This window comes from Eubalaena glacialis, chromosome 7 (genome assembly GCF_028564815.1).
Source record: "Eubalaena glacialis isolate mEubGla1 chromosome 7, mEubGla1.1.hap2.+ XY, whole genome shotgun sequence".
Taxonomy (NCBI): Eukaryota; Metazoa; Chordata; class Mammalia; order Artiodactyla; family Balaenidae; genus Eubalaena; species Eubalaena glacialis.
Window position 1 is genome coordinate 21822020 of NC_083722.1, and position 22567 is coordinate 21844586.

General features: G+C 40.3%; 5 non-coding genes across 5 annotated transcripts; 2 read left to right on the forward strand and 3 right to left on the reverse strand.

The window, feature by feature from the left end:
* Positions 1 to 1723: 1723 nt before the first annotated feature.
* On the forward strand, positions 1724 to 1811 carry TRNAR-UCU (transfer RNA arginine (anticodon UCU)). Its single transcript is given in 2 exon segments — positions 1724 to 1760; positions 1776 to 1811. It is a non-coding gene; the product is annotated as a tRNA-Arg (tRNA).
* A 5852-nt stretch (positions 1812 to 7663) lies between these two features.
* Positions 7664 to 7770, reverse strand: TRNAL-CAA (transfer RNA leucine (anticodon CAA)). Its single transcript has 2 exons — positions 7733 to 7770; positions 7664 to 7709 (listed from the first exon to the last, which is right to left on the reverse strand). It is a non-coding gene; the product is annotated as a tRNA-Leu (tRNA).
* Positions 7771 to 11204: 3434 nt separating this feature from the next.
* Positions 11205 to 11277, forward strand: TRNAK-UUU (transfer RNA lysine (anticodon UUU)). The gene has a single exon. It is a non-coding gene; the product is annotated as a tRNA-Lys (tRNA).
* A 3199-nt stretch (positions 11278 to 14476) lies between these two features.
* TRNAK-UUU (transfer RNA lysine (anticodon UUU)) lies at positions 14477 to 14549 on the reverse strand. The gene has a single exon. It is a non-coding gene; the product is annotated as a tRNA-Lys (tRNA).
* A 1854-nt stretch (positions 14550 to 16403) lies between these two features.
* TRNAM-CAU (transfer RNA methionine (anticodon CAU)) lies at positions 16404 to 16475 on the reverse strand. Its single transcript has one exon. It is a non-coding gene; the product is annotated as a tRNA-Met (tRNA).
* Between the last annotated feature and the right edge of the window lie 6092 nt (positions 16476 to 22567).

Genomic DNA, 22567 nt, shown 5'->3' on the forward strand with positions numbered 1-22567 from the left:
CCTTTGAGCTTTGTGCGTGACAGAACGTAGCTAAGGCCGGCTCTTTGGAAAACTTGCTCTCTGGGATTGTGCCTTTTCTTCTGTGGCCGCGGACTTCCCTCTTCGGTACGTTCTCGCGTGCTTCACTAAGGAGCAGAGAAGTGAACTTTTTCTGAGCGGGTTGGAGACCGTCCCTGAATCCTCCTTTTCAGTAAGGAAGAGAGCTGGTCAGCTCCCCACCGACTCTCAGCCAGCATTCCCCGCACGTGAGACTTCGAATAGTCCTTTGGGCCAGGGGAAGGGCAACCCAGTTTACTGTTATCAAAGTCAGTTACCGGTTAGCTGTGAAAGCAACGCAGACGACCCCGATTCTTTCGAGAGCCATTCATTCCGGGTCCTTCTCCCACTAGCATTTCCAAGCCTGAGGCTGCCTGGCGGTGCCACTCAGCTCCGGCCCGCGTCTCCTCAGTTCCCGAAACTTGGACTTGAACCGACACATCCTCAAAGACAAGAGGCTGGAGTGTAAACTCTGTGGTCAAGGAAGCTTGACCAGATCTACCTCCCACCTCCCCAGTCCTTAGGCTGCCGGAAGGAGCTGAGGAACTAAGGAAGTGATGCGCGGCGTGGTCCTGGGAAGAAGCCGAGCCCTGGGAGAGCAACCACGGCCCGGAGGAGAGGATGGGGGAGTGGGCTGCGGGTGTGAACGCACAGGCTCTCAATACCCAGGCTCCTAGGCTCTAGGGCTGCAAGAACTTTTTCACTCAACTCAAACTTCAGCTCTGGTCTAACACGTCATTTTTCTGCTTTGCGTTTTTGCAGACAGTCGGTTCAGAGATCGCGTTTTGTCTTGTAATTTTCAGAATTAATTATTTTCATTTCCGAAATGAAATGGCCTGAGCTTCCTTCTCTTCCTTCCACAACCCTCCTCCAGTTTCTCAGATCACAACCACTCGCCTGCTCCGGGTCAACAAATCTTGGACTCTCCCGCACTTGAGTTTCACCCTCAATGACCTCACCTGTAATTCATCCCTTTCTGTCCTCAAAGACATCAACCCACGTGACCGACGGTCGCTAAATGAGCCAGTGCGACTGGACCATACGGTCTCACAGAAAAGCGGCAGCGAATAAAAAGGTGTCTTTTGATCTCAGCGCAAAGAGTCACCAAAAGAAAATTCCAGAGTTAGAAAACCTGGGATCTTTCCAAAGCTCCCTGGACGCATTTAAAAACGGTAGTCCTCTCCTTCAAGAGAGAGGGCGAGAGTGGGATTGCGTTGCTCCATGAGCCCATTGGCAAAACAACATACGAATTCATCTTTTACAAAAAGAACACAAGTACGAACAAGAAGGGCCACCAGATCGAAAGAGAGAACTCCAGACTGGAGCTAGAGGAAAGGGAGTTGTGGGGCTGGCCACATATTTACAGTATCTCCCAACGTCATTTGCTGGAAGTTCCTCAAATTCCATTTTTGCGAAGCCAACCGTCCCGAGAGTGGACTTGGAGAGACCAAATGAAACTGGACAAACTATTTCTTATTTCATGACAACGAATGACATTAGTCACTGAAAGGCTCAGAAATTCCCCCATGCTGGGCACTGCGTGTCCCTTGCATTGTCTTACTTGTTTTTGTGTTTCTTGAACTTTCACGGTGACTGGAACAGATTAAATCTCCACGAATTGTATTTATTGATAAGCAAATAAATAATCAACAGTCTTTGGGAGCCAGCCAAGGCCCGTGCGTTGTCGGGCTCTGTGGCGCAATGGATAGCGCATTGGACTTCTAGTGTGGAAGCAAGGCATTCAAAGGTTGCGGGTTCGAGTCCCGCCAGAGTCGCGGATGTTTTGTCACCAACTGGATGCCCTTGCCAACAGTCGGTCCATTCCTGTATGAATTGAACGTTTTCTCCACAGTCAGCGAATACGAGGTCCCTACATTTCTCACTGCCGATATTTCTACTTTCTGGTGTTTACATTTGAGGAGCTTCTTCATAAGCATCCCCACGTGTGTCAACAGTGATTTGATGAAAAAATTATATATCCTACCCATCTTTTGTGTGTATATACATGATAGCAGGAGAAGAGAAAGAATCAGAAAGCCAGATATCAGGGAGAATTGTTGGGGCTTAAATTATACTTGAAATCCTATGGGAGGAAAAGTGGATTCTGTCACTCTCAAAGTTGAAAGTGTCATTCTCATTCCTTGGAGTGGCTACATATTGTAAGTAGAGCTGTTACTAGAGCCCAGGACTTCTAAATAAGAACTTTTAAGCACCCAAAATTGGGTCAGGAGATATACAGATTATATTGATACTAATAAGAATGCAGTAATAAGGCAGAAGTAGAAACGGATGTGTGCATGGGTCATTCTCTGGGTCCAAAGATAAACAGTCACAGATAAGACATTCATAAGAAATGTGGTCTGTCACAATGAGAAAAAAAAAAATTTTTTTTTTTTTTTGCTTGAATGCTTTGCTTAGTTTTGGGGAGTTCATTCTAATAATGCCAATGTTTCAGGCCATAACTGTTTCTTATGTCACTTCCGTGCATTCCTTAGGAAACCATAATTATGAGTAAAAGTAACTGATTCATAGGAGAAGAGGCTGGTGATCCTTTCCTGGAAGAAAAATGTGAGGTAACTGGATGTGAACCCAGCCGTGGAAGTAATGGTCCTGGCTTCTGTACTAGGATGACAACACAATGTCTACACTTCTGTGGCAGAAAATTGGAAAAAGAACAGAATGCTAGGAATCGCTTGGAGAAGAATGGCACCATGCAGAATTTAGTGGGAAATCAAGAAAGGGCCAGTGATAGCTCTTGCAGGAGGTCAGTCAGCATCTCCTCAGTTTGGACAAGGCACAGCTGCCCTGGGCTCTGGAATCCTGGGCTAGTTTCACCACAACACCTTATCACTTGGAGAGCAGTTGTTTCTTTTTCCTTAACATACTAGAGGCATTAGTATACTCTGTCTGCAGAATCCCACTTAAAACCTTACTTCTCATTGTTAAGAGTATTTTGTCTCTAAGAATTTTTACTTCAGAGCAATGCAAATTCATTTAAAATTAAATAGGCTAAAATTATGCATTTGAAAGCTAAGATGTGAATATGGCTAAATCAGCACCTGGTCACAGGGGAGGAGACTAAAACTGGCTCTGGTCTTGGATGTGAACAAAGTCTTTGATGAAGGAAAGATCATAAGTTTGGACTCTAATAACTAAAAGATTAATAATATCCAGAGAACCAAGGAAATATAAGATCTGCACAGACTTGAAGGCAGTACCAAAAATGTCTAAATAAGTTTTAGTGACCACTCTTGCTTGGCAAAGAAGGAGCTTCTTTGGGAGGATAGGGAAAGGAGGAAGTTAGTCTATGAGAACAAGAACTAAAGTGGAGGGAAATGGCTTTGCCTAAAAAGGATTTAATAAAAAAAGTTTTTAAATGGCTTTGCCCAGTTCCCCATCTGGAATAGTGGACTGTCACTGACAAAAAAAAAATCCACAGACATAACCATAAAGTTCTATTTTCTGATCCATCATCCATAGACCAAATGGTCAAGACACTACCAAAAAAAAAAAAAAAAAAAAAAGATCAGTTTCCTTTATAAAGTGAAATGGCCACTTCAATTTTCTTTTAAAAATAAATAAATGATGTAGACAACATTATTGTATTATAATCATCAAACTTGCTAAGAGACTAGAACTTAACTACTCAAACCACTAAAAAGAAATCATAATTACTCTAAGCTAAGAAGTTAGCCTACTACAGTTTCATGGATACTGGCAGAAGATATGAGACTCCTGGATGAGAGACAAAGGACAGTTTATTATTCACCACAATATCAGTAGCCAGATAACATCATTTGAACTGATTCCCCAAGTATCATATCCCCACAGGGATCACTGGGAGGACATCTTGGAGGCTGGCTACCAGATATGTCTAAGTGTGGTCTTCTTTGTATTTATCCAGCTTGGTTGTAGTAGGGCTTTTTGAATATTCAGATCAATTTGCAGTCATTATCTTTTCAAATGTGGCTTCTTTCCAATCTTTTCTCTCCTTGCCTTCTTGGCTCTAACTGTCAATGTGTTACGCCTTCTCAACTTCTTGATTGTGTTTTCCTTTAATAACCTTTTTATTCTGGATATTTTCATCTTACCAGTTTATTAATTCTCATTTTGCTAATTTGTTTTAAAACCCATCCATTACATTCTTAAATTATTTTTTAAAGTTTTGTTTTAAAGTTTATATTTTCTTTTTCTATTTTCAGGTGGGTTTTTTTTTAAGTCAAAATTCTTAATTTTGTGTGTCATTTCCTTTGACTATATTAAGTTCAGCTAATTTTGAATCACTTTGTTGGACTACCATTGTATGGATTCCAGGAGGGTCTGTTTCTATTGCCAGATGTTTCTCATAGTTTTGGTCAGTTTTGTTGGTGCTTTGGAAATCTGCCATCAGAAATGAAGTGTTTTACCAAAGAATAATGGATTGCATACTTTTCTTTTAAACCTTCCCTTGCCATGGGACCACTGGTAAAGTAAAGTAAGATCACTTGAAACAATATGTACTGGTTTGAAGACTATGCTTTTAAGTCATAGTATGCTTTCCAATAGTCATCAAATTTTGGAATAACTTGAAGCATTGCTAGCTTGATTCAGTTCAACTTAAAATTTTTAGATGGGTTAGAAATTACATGGAGTTTCTATAACAAACATTATCCATATTAAATTAAGATATTGAGATAGAAATTACATATTTTATTGTATGTCCTCTGAAAGCTCACTGATACTATAGTAAAAAGATTTTTTAAAGCACAACTGTGGGAAGAACACAAAAGAAGTGAAAAGCAAGAAACATTAAAGCTGAAAAACAGGTGGACAAATAGTAACAGACTTCACAGAAACAACCTGATTTATACCAAAGATTCTTCAAAAAGCTCTGGAACTGAGAGCACTATGTACTGGAGGCTAAAGGGAAACTTAAAGCAGATTGTCTAAAATTTGAGAAGCAATTAGATTCCTAAATTCTCTGCACTTATACATACTGACTGTTTGGCCTTCCACCACCCAGGAAAAAATCTGGAGATTTTTTCTTCAAAGAAAATAAAGAATGGGGTTAGACTGTTACAGATGAGGATCTGAGTGCCATAGTGAGATCAGGAGAGATTAAGCATCTTGGTGTATAGGAACGCTGAAGGGTGAAATGCCTAGCTCTTTTTCCTCACCTTACTCTCAGATCTCTGCCAGTTAGGGCTTTACCCTGCTGGCAGGACTGAAAAAAACCAGACTTTCAAATATGAAAGGTAAAAATACTAAGAATCTATGTATGGGGCAACCGATGTAAGTTGGGAAAGTCTAACATAACAGATAAGCATATTGAAGGCTCTTTTCACCATTACCTCGACTTTGAGTTATTTTTATAACCTAAAAAAATAAAAACAAAAAACCCTTGAGAACACTCTCCACTAAAACAGTGGAGCAATTAAACGAACAAAAAATAGATTATAAACAGGTGAGAAAAGAGAAGATTCAGATGACAGCTGTGCAGCAGGTCCACAGAGCAACCAGTTCAGACTGCAAACAAGTAGAGGTCAGCTGGAAAAATAGCTTCAAAAAAACTATTTGAACTGATATATTACCTGATTTGATTGATCTTGTGGAAAGCTCTACTGAAAGCTATTTGGCAGTTAAGGAAGAATTAGCAATTACCAATAGATGCGAAGGAACTTAGGCACATTAAAGTTTTTCTTTTTAAAGTTTGCCTTTTTAGGCAATTATTAGCATCCAGTAAAGAATGGAAACACAATCATAGCTCACAACAATGCTGTGTGTAATACTTTCATAGGAATATGACATAAACAATAAATGTTGAATTAAACAAAAGCTGAAACATAATTATTTTGGAAGGATAAGGAGTAGTGGGTGATGGTGGTGTAAAACAGTTAACTAATTAACATGATGGAAAGTAAGTAGATAATATCTAAATTGATTAATCAATAATAGCAGTTATACATATTATTTAGGAAAGTAGAGATCTGTAAATCCAAGAAGGAAACAGTTAAAATGTTAATTTTGGTGGCATCTAGACAAGATAATTTGAGGAATTAGGGGACAGAAGACTTATGTATTTCACAATAAGCCTTCTAGTAATATTGAACCTTTTAAAGCATATGCATGCTAGAGGAATTTATACTGAGACATTCAGGAAGCACTCATTTTTATTTTTAATATAAGGACTATTTATAAAGATGTATACAATTAGAGAAAAACCACCAGGGAGAGTGTAGTTCTCCAGCACTAGTAACAGTAGGGGTATTATCACTCCTATACCTGAGGAGGCATGGAGAGAGTGTAATTACTTGAACTCAGAAGAAGAGAGCCTTGTAGAGAGGGCTACCTTGAATGAGGTGTGGTCTCCAGTCAAGGAATGCAGCTCATCTGAAGTGACCTGCAGGGAGAGAGACAAGAAGTAAATACCTGCCGCTCATATCTTCTCCTGGGACTCCCACTGACCTAACCCAGCTGGAAACCAAAGAGCTCAAAAACCCATACAGGCCAGGTCCAAGGGCTATATCAGCATGCAGTAGGGTGAAGAGCCACACACACACACACTATAAATATATATAAATATATATATATGGCACAAGCACAAAAGAGAATTGACAATGAGAAAAACAGCAAACAATATAGAGAATATCAGAAGAGAACAACAAAAACAGAACTAAAATTTCAAAAAGGATTAGGTAGAAAATGATATGTAAAAAGAAAAGCAAAGAAGATCCAACATATGAATTGCTGGATTTACCAAAAAAAAAAAAATTAAAGTAATAAAACATATATTTAACAAATAATTTAGGCTCTGGTAGGTAGAGCCACCCTTAGGGGCAATGGGACCTGGGCAAGTTTTTCTTTCTTTCTTTCCTTTTCTTTTCTTTCTTTCTTTCTTTCTTCCTTCCTTCCTTCCTTCCTTCCTTCCTTCCTTCCTTCCTTCCTTCCTTCCTTCCTTTCTTTCTTTCTTTCTTTCTTTCTTTCTTTCTTTCTTTCTTTCTTTCTTTCTTTTTCTTTCTTTCTTTCTTTCTTTCCTTCTGTCTATAAAAACAACTTGATTTTAAAATTACTCTTGGTTGAGAATCACTGTTCTACTCCTTCTGCCTCTCACATCTCTCTTACCTTAGGCCATAGAATATATCACATCCAACCCCTTCATTTCACAGCCCATACCCTTAGACTAGCAAAGACACGTGATGGGAGAAGGTATGCAAGAAAGGAAAGAGGAAGGAGAAGAAAAAAAGAGAGTCAGTTGAGGACAGTGGAGAGGGAGGGACACGCAGGAGAGGTGTGGAAGAATATTCAAAACTTATCCTTACAGAACAGTTAAAATACTGAATATAGGAACTTATAACCATCACCTCATATATATTTTAAGACATGCATTTTAATACTGATATATTAGTATTATTCCATGTAGATATTCATAAACATGCCATTTTTATTGAAAGAAAGAGGGAAAGAAAGAAAAGGAAAGGAGGGAGGGAAGGCGGGCGTGATGAGGGAGCAGACATCTAAATCGCACTGGTCTAGGAAGGGTGAAATACGGATGGTAATGGGTAAGATCTGGCAACGCCTCCTACGAGGTGGTTGTGATTCACTCACAGAAGTTGCAGAATTTGAGCGTGATAAGAACAAAACAACCCCATGTCAGAAGTGGGATTCGAACCCACGCCTCCTACCAGAGACCAGAAACCCCGAGCTCGGGAAGTAGAAACTTGAGTCTGGCGCCTTAGACCACTCGGCCATCCTGACATGTTCGTTTTTAAGGGTGGTAGACTCTGCTGCTGTAATTAACAACCAATGAGATTCGTATTACATCCAGAATACGTGTGGTGAAACACAGGCTCTCAACTGATCGCAAAACGGAAGAGGCAAAAAGACAAATTTTGATGGAAGCTGGAGGCTGTTGCTATGGCACAAAATTAAGTCAGCCCCAGAGCCCGGGAGCCGGGGGTATTGATAAGCCGCTCCCACCACACGTCCCCTTACCCCTCCCGCACCGCGCTGCCTGCCTCCCAAAGGCCCGCCAGGCCACGGCCCACGACGGTTCCCATGGTGTGGGAATTTCACAAATCATAGAAAAGCCCACAGAACAGAGTTAGCGCTGGTTTCGAAGACCGCTTCAGCCTGCTTCCCGCGGTGTTCATGCTCTCTCATTCCCACAATAAAATAACAAGTAACATAGGCAAGGAGAGAGCCCGTGAGAAGGGCTAAAACCCTCCTTTAATAAACCTATTTAAAAAATAATAATAAAAATAAACCTATTTAAACATTAGAACTGTCCGTCTAAGAGTACGAGGCGGGCATATTGCACACTCTTCCGGTGTTTCTCCCCATAATCTTCACTTCTCCTTCCATATCTTCTCTTCACTGGCTTTTATCTCCCTCATTTCTTTTCTCCCGTTAATTTCCTCCCAGTGGCCTCGGGAAAGGGGATGCGATGTATTATGTGATACAGGATAATAGATACACGAGTTAAAAGGTTTGATGGCCGATACCGAGTAACAAATAGTTTCTCTCTCTCTCCACCCCAGCCCCCCAGCCCCCAGTGGTAAAGGTGAGAGGTTTTTACTCTGTTGTTTATTCTTCATTTTGTGTCAAGCTAGTTCCTACTGTCCTTGTTTCCATTTCCTATGGTTAGGGCTCCCAGCGTTGTAGACACCAAGTGTAAATCAGTTATTGCAGTCTACTTTGTATATGGACAATGGCCAAAGGGGAGTTGATTTTACTTTAGTTGTTTACCTGTCTGTAATTTTTTGTCTGACTGAGTACCTAAAATATTATTTGCTGCTTTCTTGACCTTCCTTTCCCAAGAATGTGACTTTTTGCTTTCTTATGGATAAAGCTGACTCGATTTATTTTTTTCTTCACTTATTTATTTAACAATATTTATTTAATGTATACTCAGATTCTGTAGTTGGGTCCGAGGATACAGAAATGGAGCAGTTGGGGGCTGGGGGCAGACAGTACCCCAAGCTAATGAGTGCCAAAACGCACTCCTGCCAAAGTCTGCCAGTGACACACCTGCAACTGAAAAAGTTGGTTTTACTAACTATTGCAGCAAGAGAGAATGCACACCAGGGGAACAGTGGAGTGTCTCAGTCAAAGAGTGTTAGAAAGAACTGATTATAGGATTTGGGCTTTGGTTAGGTGATTTGGGGGAGGGTTTAAGGAAGTATGGCTTTGCAGTGGTTTGTATACTGTCAGGAGGTGGGGGTAATTCTATGGTTGGATATCTTAAATCTTATCTAAAGGGAGGGCAAACTAGAGTAAAAATAGAGCTGGAATTAGTAAAGAAGCAGCAGTCGTTTATATGAAGTGGGAGAGGGAAATGTTTGGTATTCTGTGGCTTGGACAATGTTCATGTTTTCATTTGTGTTCAGGCACGATTATGGAGTTATCTTGTTTCTGTCTTAATTTACTAGAGAGGTCTTGTCTGATATTGATGTTCTGGGAAATTGTTTATATTCAACAAGAAAACATCAAGACATAGCTGTAAATGCCAGGTCAGCTCCTGGATGTCCAGGACTGCTTTTCTCTGTCTCATAATTAATATATACAGACAGCTAGATGGTGGTAAAAGCCATAAAGAAACATTAAGCAAGGAAGAGATACGGGATGTGAGGGAGATTTTTGACATGGTTAAATAGTGTTATTATTGAAGGTCTCATTGAGAAGGTGGCATTTGCACAAAGACCTGAATGAATAAAAGGATTGACTCATGTGAATATCTGGGGTAGATATTTCCAGGTAGAGGGAATAGCAAGGGCAAAGTTGATAAAATGGGATGAGGCCTGATGTTTTTGAGTAAAGGCAAAGAAACCTATCTATCTGGCAGAGAAATTGTGCAACATATAATCTCATTGCTTAACTTGTCTCCATCCTTTCCCAAATCAAGATTATCATCCCTTCCTGCCCACTCCTCCATCCCTAGGCCCTCACCAGAGCTCTCATCCTGTTCTTTCTTCCACGTCTGATTTTTATCTTATCAATGACCTTGAGAGTCAGAAAAAGTACCTAAAATTGCATGAAGCTCAGAGATATAGAAAGGATGTTTATTTTATACATTACTTGGACATTGGGGGGAAAAATATTCTGCAGGTGTGATGGTTTGTATTTTTTTGGTCAAGTCAAAATGACCTCTGATCCACATTTAGTAATATCTAAATGTTATTCCCCAGGTATATAATTGTCACATTATATTTAATTTCTGAAATTCTGTGTGTAACTTATATAATAAAATGACATTTACACACACATTATTTCATAATGGTTAGTATTATGGGTAATATATGAGTTTTATGCATTATTTTCTTCATATTTGGTCAGGATTGCATTTGGCTTCATGTATAGAAAACACAATAAATAATGCCTTAAATAATAGAAGGATTACTGATTCAAAAATAAGTAGTCCTGGGTTAGGCAGTCCTCATGAAACTAAGCACTTCCTCTCTTCCTCTTGTGCCACCTATGCTTTGGGATGTTTGTCCCCATGATCTCTCTACGGGTGCTCAAAAACTGTCTCATGAACCAATAAACACTGAATGAAACAAGAGCACTATTTCCTTAACTGCCAAGTCATTCCTGTCTTTGGAGGAGTGGGCCTCTAGATAAAATGTGGAGGAGAAAATTAGAGGACGTCTTGGATTTTTTTCCCCCTAGCCCTGAAGAACCCAGACATCCCATTTCTGAAACTGAGGGGAAAATACCAAAGGGTACAACCAGATTTGATTCTCCTGCATTAGGTCCAGGTTATGAACCTCATTTCTTCCCATCTTTTCATTCTTTGGAAGATTCTCCTCAGTTACTCCAGTCGTTCCTAAAAATGGTCATCTCCTCCGGATTCCCCCACAGGTTGGTGAGGGAGCCTGTGCATCTTCTCTTCAAACATATCTGAGAAGTAAATACGGTCTCCGAGGGTCCTTCTACCCAGATCTGCGAATCCCCTTCGGCAATAATTGACTCTAGGAATAATCTTCATTCTCCCAGCAGTTAAAAAGTGTGCTTGAACGTACAGTGCAGAGGTTAAATGGTCTGCTTGGTGAGTAAATGACTCAAGTGGTTGAGCCACACTTTTGGAAGACCCTGGTTTTTCTGAAGCCATGGATTACTCCAGCTCTTCCTGGGCATTGAAATTGCTAATGGAATTTGGTTATTTATAGCACGAATTAGAAGTTGGAAAAAGGGCCTGGATAGCTCAGTTAGCAGAGCATCAGACTTTTAATCTGAGGGTCCAGGGTTCAAGTCCCTGTTCAGGCGTTGGTTCCTTGTTTTTTTTTTAGGCAACGCACATTGACATATTTTGGAGAAAAGGGGGAAGGTTTATGTAATGTACTTTAAATGACTCAGAAAAATATGATATACATGGAGAAAATAATAAAAACAAATGGGGTGAAATGTTAAGAAAAGGTGAATCTCGGTAAAGGGTGTTCCCCTAGTATTTTTATTTTTGCAATCTCTTGTAAGTTTGAAATTATTTCCAAATAAGAATTTTATAGTTAAATATATTAGTAAATGTAATTGTATAAACATCAAGAATCACCAGACTTTGAAATTTTAAACTACAAGTTCAGCAATTTTTATAGGTTGTATATGTCCAAATTTAAAAACATCCAAGTATAAAAGAAACCAGCACACTGTATATGTTTAGGTGTACTGTATAACTTATGTTAGCTAGCACCTAATAACGACAACATTATCAGGCTTTTTTTTTTTTAACCAACACAATAGGTTTTCATTTTTACATATAAAAATTGAACTACTTTAGCAAATTAGAGCTATGGAAGGTGTCAGCTCAAATGTCCATATTTTTACATGAATTGAAACATACTATCCCCGCTGCACACTTTGACACTCTGTGGTGACTACATGATTTGGAGGAGAAACACCAAGTTACTTCTATTGTTGCTACATAATGGGTAGTAACAATATCATCTACGTTAGATCACTAGTGGGTTTATGTTTTTTATAATGCTTTACAAATAGTTTAAATTTTATTATAAATACAATAAAAAATTGAATATGTTAGTAACATTGTCAGAGTAACTAATGACAGAGAAATGACCAGCGGCTCCCAAACTTTGAGGCATATTGAAAACACCTAGGTGGCGATTTTAAAAACCTACTGAAGCCTGGCTCCCACCCCCAGACATTTTAAAAGCACCCAGGTTATTCTAATGTGCATCAAAATTTGGGGACCATTGAGAGCTTTCCAAGGGCGGTTCCTGCACAAGCAACATCTCCATCACCTCAGTCAACAAATGAAAATTCCCACTGCAAGATCCTGGAATATTTCCAGAGCCAAATGGGCACATTTCGATCCGCCGCGCTGAGGGTAACTTCTTCCAGAGAGAAGGTGGCCGTGGATTTCCATCTGTAGGCCTTTGCTTGCTTGGTGGACGCGTTGATAAACCAACACGCAGGAAATCGAATAAAACAAAACAACAAAAAGAGAGAAACAAAGCAGCAAGATTCCCTTTCTGTGCAGATGAAGACTGGGAATACTGCCTCTCTGCCGAGGAATCAAACCCCGGCCTCCCGCATGACAGGCAGGGATACTCACCACTATACTAACGAGGAAGATGTCACCGTCGACTTAAGAGTCTCAACTGAAGAGACATTCAAGCTTTGTGTCCGGAACTCTTTCTGGACAGTGAATTCCTGGGAGTTTCACCAATCTTTACAATAAGAATCTGTTATAAGAATCTATAAAAAGGAATTCCCCACTTATCTAAATCTGAAAACGGCCCCACAAAAGATTGCGACATAGCTATAGTTTTATCACCAATAGCAAAGAAATGTTCGTTAATAGTAAGGAAGGCATTAAACTTTAAAGCAAACAAACAAACAAACAAAAATCTCCCTCTGCTTCAAATAACTTCCTTTCTTCTTTACCTCAAGCTTTTTCCTTATTTTAGATTTACCTCAAGGGTCACCTTCCCCTGGGACTTTTTCTCACACCAGTATGATTTAGATGTATTTCCTCTGTTTCACTTTGTCATGATAAGATCATATATAGATGTGTGAATTTCTACGTGGAATAAAGGTAAGGACTTAATCTTAAAATCTAGGTCTTAGATTTTTCAGGGTTGGCATTAAATGCATGTTTATTTTTGTGTAGCCTCTTGGTAGTAGAAATTCCACTGTTAGGAATAGTCCTCAGTAAAATTCCAGCTCAGTTCCATAGGTGGCTTTGCAGAGGATAGTCATTGTAGCAATTCCAGGCAGCAGAGAATTGGAGACAACTTGGATATCTAAAATGAATGTGCTACACAGAGAGAAAAACAGTAAGTTTTCTAGGGCTGCCAGAACAAATTACCACAAACTGGTTGGCTTAAAAACAACCGAAATTTACTCTCTCTCAGTTCTGAAGACTAGGAGTCCAAAATTAAGATGTTGGCAGGGCCATGCTCTTTCTGAAGGTTCTCTGAAGAACTCCTTCCTTGCCTCTTCCTAGCTTCTGGTGGATCCCCGAAATCCTTGATTTTTTTTTGGCTGTAGCTGTATCATTCCAATCTTTGCCTCTGTTCTCTTATGACTTTCTTCTTTCTGTGTCTGCGACATTTCTTATAAGGATACCAGTCATTGAATTTAGGTCCCACCCTAACCCAGTATGACCTCATCTTAATTTAACTAATTACACCTGCAAAAACTTATTTCCAAGTAAGGTCACATTCAGAGGTTCTAGAAAGACACAAATTCCAGCTGACACTATTTAACCCACTAAAATTAAGAATGAAAGATGAAGTGTTATATGCATAAACATAGTTAACTGCACCAAAGTACATTAATAGCTGTAAAAGTACTGATTAAAACTGGTTGTGATGAGAGGGAAGGGAGGTGGGGAGGAAGAGTATACAATCTTATGTTATTATTGTTCAGACTAAAGAAACAAAAGAGATTCTCTAAAGAAAGACAGGCACCAAATGCCTGAAAGGCAAATCTTCATGGTTCATGTTCTTTGATTGTCTGGTGAGAGCTTCCTGGTTCATGGACTGCTGTCTTCTCACTGTTGCCTCACATGGCAGAAGGGAGAGAGAGCTCTCTGGGGTCTCCTTTGAGAGGGCACTATTTCTATTTAGGAGGGATTAACTCATGACCTAATCACCTCTCAAAGATCCCACCTCCTAATACCATCACATCTAGTCGGGTCCACCCAAATTGCTCCCCTTCACTCCCAGATTAATAAATCATTTTAAGGGAACTTTAAAATGGCTTACTTCTCAATAAATCTATTACTGGTTTATTATTTTTATATGATGTCCTTTTTCGATTCCTATTAGAAACTTGGGGAAGTGTTTCTGTGAATATTTGGGAAAGGAAAATTAATGAAAAACTAGAAGGTAAACTATTTTAGGTTAGTGCCTTTGCCTGATTTGACTGTTAAGGTTTCCCCACTTTCAGAGGCATTCCTAAATGGGCTCTGTTACCTAAGTTTAAATGAATGGAAAAGCCCTTTCGCCTGAACAGGGACTTGAACCCTGGACCCTCAGATTAAAAGTCTGATGCTCTACCGACTGAGCTATTCAGGCTCTGCAGGATGCTTCCGAATTCATTACACAGAATGACTAAGAACACCGAGGTGTGCTAGTGATGCTCATGATTTCGGAAATCACTTGGGTCTGCCAGGGGCGTTGATCGCATACCTCCGACCCAGCGCTGCAACTGGCTTGATTGTATTGAAGATTCCATTTAACCCCCAAACTACTTCTTCGTTGCACAGACAATTATTGTGTAGCACTTATTGCAGGGGGAAAGTCGTGCTGAGAGTAGGGTGGGATCCTTTGGGGAGGGAATATTCCTGCAGTTAATAATTGCAGAGAGAGCCCTTTGAGGCCTCACCCACTCATCAGAGGCAGCTTTAGAGTGGGCGCGCAGGCTCCTTCACCAGCAATGACTTCAGTAGGTGGGAAGAACTTCAGGAAAATCAAAAATTGGGTAAAGAATGAAGGTTATGTCACAAGGAGGAGGTTTATTTCCCTTTGTTTCCTCCAGTGTTTTCTTTCAGAGTTGGGGTCTCCTGGAATTTTAATGCCAGAGCAAGAAACAACCTAACGCCCACTTCGAAGTGGTGCTTCCGTCCAGGAAAAGAGCTCCCTGAAAACCCACTTCTTCAAAATTTTCATACATCTCACTTTTTCAGCACGCCCACCTTTCCGCACCTTTCCTTCACACTCCTTTTCTTCACCCTCTCCCCAGTCTCCTTTCCCCTCTACTCTTCCCTTTGTCTCTCCAACCTCCCTCTTGCCAGTGCAGGCAGTCCACATTTGTCCCTGTCCTATTCCTTTACTTTTCAACTCCACATTTTATCTTGAGCTCCACTCTATTTAAAGACAGGAAGGACCAGGCAGGTGGAACAGCATTCGCTGCCTCTGTCACGGCAGGTCTTCATTTGTTCATGAGACTGTTACCGAAAGTGGGGTCCGGCTGCCCGCTGCTCTAATACTTGAGAGGCAAGCTTGGTGAAAAAGAAAGTTTGCTTTATTTCGGAGGCCGGCAACCAGGGGAGAGGGCGGACTCCTGTCCAAAGGCCGACTCCCCCCACTGACAATCAGTGGCCAAGAGCTTTTAAAGGGGGGTTTCAGGGGTGGATAGGCGGAGGGAGGGCGCTACATGCAGAAATAGCACTGTTAGCTCTGACAGTCATCTTGAAATTGGTCGTGGTTGGTCTGATCAGTGTCACCTTGATTGTTTTGAGTACAGCCAATCTTTAGTTCCAAGACCGATTTTTTCCCATTTCTTTGAGGTCAGTTCTCAGAATTGTGGCAGCTTATGTCGTAGCTACAGTCTGGTCATCAGGTAGTTAACTTCTTCCACCTGGTGGGGATTTCAGTACCTAAAAGACAGCTCACAGGATGTGGCTCAGAATATTACCTATTGCCCTTGAGGAGGAACTAAAGGTCATTGACTTTGCTTAATGACTAAACTATTATTATTTTGTCCTGTTTGACTGCTTTCCTTTGCTTCTGCATTTTCTCACTTCTCTGATTATACTTATTCTTTGGCTAGTTTTTCTACAGACAAAAGGCAGGCGGGGGGCATGGGGAGGGGCGGGGAAGACCGCAGAGTCCTGCTCCGTTTCAAGGCTTGTTAACACGTCTGCATAGGCAAAAATGCAGCGATAGAGTCACTGCACACAGACGATAATTAAGATGTTGCATTGTTTCCCAATATGTTGCGAGCTTTATAAACATTGATAAAGACACATTTTTGATAGAGGTCAGTTTTCATCAAGATCCAAAAGAAAACAAGAAATGTAAATCAGTAGTGTCACTGTCATGAGTGTTTGAATTTACCTGCCTCTGCCTGGTGTTCTTGTGGGAATCTTGGAGTTTGAGGAAGAAAATAACGTGTGTTGGTCCAATATTGGAAAAGGAGAAGAAGCCTAGCAGAGGATGGTTTCGATCCATCGACCTCTGGGTTATGGGCCCAGCACGCTTCCGCTGCGCCACTCTGCTTTTAATTTTAGCTCTTTTCTTGTACCTTATCAATTTGTATACAGATTGATAGACACTCAAGCCTGTCGATTCTTCCCTCTCCCCCTTTCCCACTAACTTCATTCTGAGTCGGCCCCACATTTCCTTCTCAAGATTGCTGCCTACGAGCAAATCTCTAAGGCTTCTGCACTTTTGTAATTTACTCAAAAACCGAAGCTCTGAAACCCTTTCTCAGGAACTTGGTATTCAACCCGTTAGGGTCTCCTACACCGATTTCTAGGGATAAATTTAGAAGGCAGACTTTTTTCCCCCGCGCCTCCCACAGCTCACTCCCGGACTCTGAAGTTGGGGCGACTTGGCTCTTCCCCGTCAATGGCAAGGCCGAGGACAGGGCAGGGGCACTGTACGATCGCGCCCCTGGAGAAACTGAAGACGTGGCGGAAGAGAAGGAAAAGCAGATACTTCCGAGAATCGTCACTCGCAGAGCTGAGGGAGACGTGAAGCCCAAGGTGATCTACCCTAGCTGGATTCTTTGTTCACAACTCAGTCCACGGCCACCTGCTGCCTGCTTATTCAAAATCAGACTTCTCCCTTTTTATTTTCATGGTTATATGCCACATTCTTTTGTATGATTTGGATTGCTCTAATATATTTTTAAAATAAATGTTGGATATCGAAGGTGCTACTGAGGAGGTGAAACTTTTAAGTGGATTTTTACAAAGACAGGTTATCAATACTCCAATCTCCTTAGGAACCAGAAATGATCATTTTCAAGGGCAGAGAGAACCCGAGTTTCTTGAGATGAACCTAGCCACCAATATTCAAAATCCAGAAGGGTGATTTTTGCTGCATAAGTCTACCTCAGGAGATGATTGATTAATTCCTTTTCTGAGCTGTTCTTTCCTTCTCAATTCCCCTCTGAATTCTGCAGGGCTCCGATTCTACTTTTTTCCATTTTCTCTTCTACAGAAGCCACAGACTTTGTCTTAACCTCCTAAGACAGAAGCCATGGAATCATCACTTCCTCAGATATTTTCATCCCCAGTAACCTCCCCAGCTACATTAACAGAATAAAACTACCACCTTCAAAAAGAGAATCATTGGCCCATGGTCTTGTAAGCCAGTAACTTTTAGTCCTGAGTGCTCTCCCAGGAAAACCTTGGAAGGAAGGTTTGGAAATTCGATGAGGTATGGTTGGGGTCCAGGCCTTGGCATTATTAGTGGCCTTTCTGTAAATCTCTTCAAAAGCTCAATGCAAATGTTCTTACTCCAGCAAAGTAACCTGAGTCCTTGAGGGTCACACCCTTTTTGTGGGCATTTATGTAGCTTTGGATTCTAGGGCATATACCACACATATTTCATTTCTATTGTTCATTCCTTATTGCCTCATCTTTAGCTTCAAATTTATCTTTCAATTTCTATTCATCTGCTTAAAGTTCTTATTTTAAAGGCCCACATTGCAGTCACTGTTCAGCTACAGGTTGGAGCGGCTAGAGGAGCCGCAGGTGACATTTCATCACCAGAGCGACCAAGCCAGTATCTCTCCCACAAGATTCTGAATATGATTTATGCTCCCTAAATGGGCCAGATTCATGGGCCTGAGACCTATGCAGTCACGCAGCTCACTGCCCACAAACCCACACTCAGAAGGGTCCTGCTCCTGGGGTTTAATGCTCTGCAATGGCTCTCTTGAAATTCTTAATAGTTTTACCTTTACACACGTTTTGTGAGGTCCAATAGGACATGGAACATGTGTAGATGTGGGGCTTTCATTGAAGCCTTGGCTCTCACAGGTCCCGCCACCCAGAGATGAGTTTTCAGCGGCCAATGTACCCTTCAGCTGGCAACCTGCCCTGCTATCCTTCCCCACCCCCCTCTCACACCTGCCTCAGCAGTAAGCCCCCTGGGAGGTCTAGGGAAGAGGTAGTTAAGCAGCATAACCCTGGTGCCTCTCGGGTGTGGCACAGTGTCTGTTGTCCCTGCCCCAGGCTGGCAGTCTGACAGTGTCAAGGTAAGTTGGGTGGGAGTCTTGGTGGGCGTGAGCCCTTAACCCAGACTCATATGGGTATATTTTCATAATTTTAACAGCACTTTCGTCCTACTTTTTGAACAAAGGGCCCTCATTTTCATTTTTCACTGGGTCCTGTAAATTATGTAGCTGGTCCTGCTCCCCAGATTTCCATAGAGTCTGGTTCTCTTTCCTGCAAACCTCCCCCAGCTTCTTTACTATCTTACTATCACCTTTGAAAGGTCAGGCCTGAATTCTCAAAGAGGGAGCCTGATGTCTTCATGGGAAGAATGCAGGATCAGCTACTCCCCACAGGACAGGCCAATAAATTGAGTGACGAGGTGTTGAGGCAAGGAGAGTGACTTTATTTGCGAAAGCTAAACAACAACAGCAAAGAAGGAAAAAGAGAAATCTAGCTAACCAAGAAGATGGCGGACTAGTGCCCTTAAAAAACCATCTTAATATGGTTTTTAAAGGCACAGGCTTTTAAAGGCAGTGTGAGGGAGGGGCTGCAGGGTGTGTGATGAGCTTGTGAACAATTCTCAGATTGGTTGACATCAAGGTGAAATTCTGAGCACCACGCATCTTCTGGTTTCAGTCAGTCTGGGGTCTCCATGCTTGTGGTCAGCAGTTTTCATCTGGTGGGCGTCTGCTTCCTGTAGAAAGTTAGTAATGTGTGTCAGACCTTTACGTCTATCTTTCAGGGAGCTGGGAGTTCAGTGACTCTGCTATATGGCTGGTTTATAGTCTAAATGGTTACTAGTTTCCTGGACCAACAGCTATTCTTTGTGTCTATGTCTTCACAATTCCTAATCATTAACTCTTGAGTCAACATTTTGAGACTCAGAGGAGGCCTGGGATGCTAAAGCAAAAAGCCTTTAACCTCAAAGGACAAGAGCACAGGGGCTTGTATATGGTTTCAAAGCTTCATTTTGAAATCCCACTGCTTAATGCTGCTTAACCACTCCCCTGTAGTACTCCCTCAGCAGATTTTTTTTAATGTGGTCATCTGGATTGAATTGTACTGAATTGACCTTGAAGTGTTTCCAGGGAGGAGACAAAGTAAAAACATTTAAAGGATACCAATGAAGAATATCTTTAGGAACTAAAGGTAGAAAAGAACTTTTAATTAAAAGGGAAAAATCCAACTATAAAGACAAAGATGACAACTGTGACTATATTAAAATCAAGAACTTTTCATTAAAAATATTGCACTTCGGGGGAGTGGTGGTGGGATGAACTGGGAGATTGGGATAGACATATATACACTAATACGTATAAAATAGATAACTAATAAAAAAAAATCACACATCATTCAACACTCAAGGGATGGGGCTAAATAAAAAATTAGATACAAGTGAAGAAAGCAAAAGTAGAAAAAATATAAGTGAGTATTCCTGAGTCAATAAAACACAGATTAATAGTTGAAAAATATGAAAGACTAGTAAATAAGCATAAAAAAGGAGATTTAAAGTTCCAAACAAGAAATAGAGAAAACAGGATTAGAAGTTGCTCCTTGACTGGAGAATCAACCAGTGATTGTTTATATTTAGTCTGTAGATTCTGGAGTTAAGATATCACATGATAGGTAGTCTTCCTGTTAGCATGAAAAGATAGCACCATGTCTATTTAAAGAGAAAAAATGTAATCTCTCTAAAGTTAGATGTTGAAGGGAAGCAGAATATGCCATCCCAAAATATGCCTCTTTGGCATGTGAATTATTTTGAGCTGAAGGCAATCAAGACCCAGCTGACTCAGGAAAAAAAATTTTTTTCCTCTCCCATAACTACCCAAAAGAGTTTTGATAGGGAGCCTGTACCAGAAAAAACAAACAAACAAATACAACAACAAAAACAACAACAAAAAATTATTACCAGATATAACTTTTCTATCTGAAAGACCTATCTGCATGGCAGAGCAAATTTCTAATTACCAAACTTCTCTTCTTATCCTCCTGTGAACTACACACCTCCCCTTTGAAGCCTTAGGCCCCTATCCCATTCCTGAGCTCAGGATGGCATAAGCCTCAATTCGCCAATTTGCCCCTGAACCTCATATCTTTGGGGCTCCTGTATGTATGAAGTTAAATCAGCTTTTCTCCTGTTAACCTTTCCTATGTCACTTCAGTTACTAGACCAGCCAAAAAACCTAGAAGAGAAGGGAAATTTTTTCTGCATAGTACAGTCAGCTCTCCATATCCCTGCATTCACATTTGCAAATTCCACCAAATTCTGATCAAAAATATTTGAAAAAAAATTTCAGAAAGTTCCAAAAAGCAAAATTGAAATTTGCCAAGTGCTGGTAACTATTTACATAGCATTTACATTGTATTTACAACTATTTATACACGTTTACATTGTATTAGGTATTATGAGCAATCTAGAGATGATTTGAAGTATTAATATATGGAAGAGTGTGTATATGCAAATACTGTGCCATTTTATATAAGGAATGTAAGCATCCTTGGATTTTGGTATCCTTAGGGGTCCTGGAACCAATCCCCCAAGGATACTGAGGGATGACTTTATTTGCATATAACCTACACTCATCCTCCCGTACACTTTAAATCATCTCTCGATTACTTATAATACCTAATACAACGTAAATGCTATGTAAATAGCTGCTGGTGCATGGCAAATTCAAAATTTGCTTTTTGGAACTTTCTGGAATTTGTTTTCCAAATATTTTTGAACCACCGTTGGTTGAATTCAAGGATTTCAGAACCTAGGGATACAGGAGGGTTGACTGTATCTCTGGGGGTGGAGCCCAGGCATCTGCGCTTTAACAATTGCTCCAGGTGATTCTTTCATATGTTAAATGTACTGAATAAGAATCTGCATTTAACCAGATCCCAAGGTGATTTGTAAGCTCATTAAAATGAGAGAAACACTGACCTACAAAACTTAAAAAAAAAAAAAAAAAGGCTACTGTTCCAAGATGCTTCAAGTAATATAACTTAGACTTGCAGATACTAATTCCACATTGTATGTTTATTTCAGAAACTGTTCTCTTTTCAAGCCAATTTCTAACTTATTTTGAGTAAGTGAAACTCAGTTGCAGAAGTCTTTATTCCATTGATTTCTAGCTTATGAGAAAATTCCATGACTTTGTGCAAATAACTGCCATCACAGACTATCTTCTTTATGGCCTAAGCTGTCCCAGTCTCTGTTCAGGAGCTCTTAAAACAACCTCTTTCAAGTGCACACATACAGTTTGTGGAAAATGTATTTTTATTGCTTTTTCCCCTAAAAGACATCCTTACAAGTGAAAGTTTCAAAAAGTTCCCAGAAGGGATTAATATGGAGTTAATCAAACTGTGGAATCTCTAATGTGGAGTCTTTATTTCTCTGGTTTGTCAGATTTTGACCATTTCGATTGAGCTGCACATTGTATTGGGCTTGGGAAACAAAATTCACTTGCCTTCTGGAGACCCTGCTGATTTTGAATTCCCTTCACGCTACATACACCTGATATTTTAAATAATCAAGTGGGGAGGGATAGAAGAAAGATTGGAAACAAAAGCATTTAATACATTTGTTTTTATTCATCTTGGAAACACAAGAGTCCATTAGAAAGCATGTAAACTAAGGAAAGTATAAAAGATTTTAAAATGTTCCACCTGACTACAGCACTGTAATTAAATATATACCCCCTCAGTTTTACAAATAGGTAAACTAAGACGAGAGTCAGAACTCAGGGACCTGATCAAACATGTCTCCATTTCCACTAACACTCTCCTAATTAGCTTACTGTTAGACAACTTATATAAATTGTCATATGTGTCAGGAAAATGTGTCAAAGATTTAAAAATGAACAACAGAATTTACTGGGTCCTTGCGTTAATGAAGTATTGGGCATTAGTCTAGTAGACCACGTAGGAATTATCTGATTTTATAGGGGTGTGCATCTCTGACTGACTTTCTATTTACTAGGCTATTCTGGAACTCTATGGTGGGAGAAGTTAACTCACAGAAAATTGATAATAATGCAAATGGCTCTTGTTTACATCAATGCAAAGGATTTTGCTCAGTTGAGATACAATTTTACCCAATAGAAGAAATAAGTCCAATCTTAAGTTTTATTGCCCTACAGAATATTAACCAAT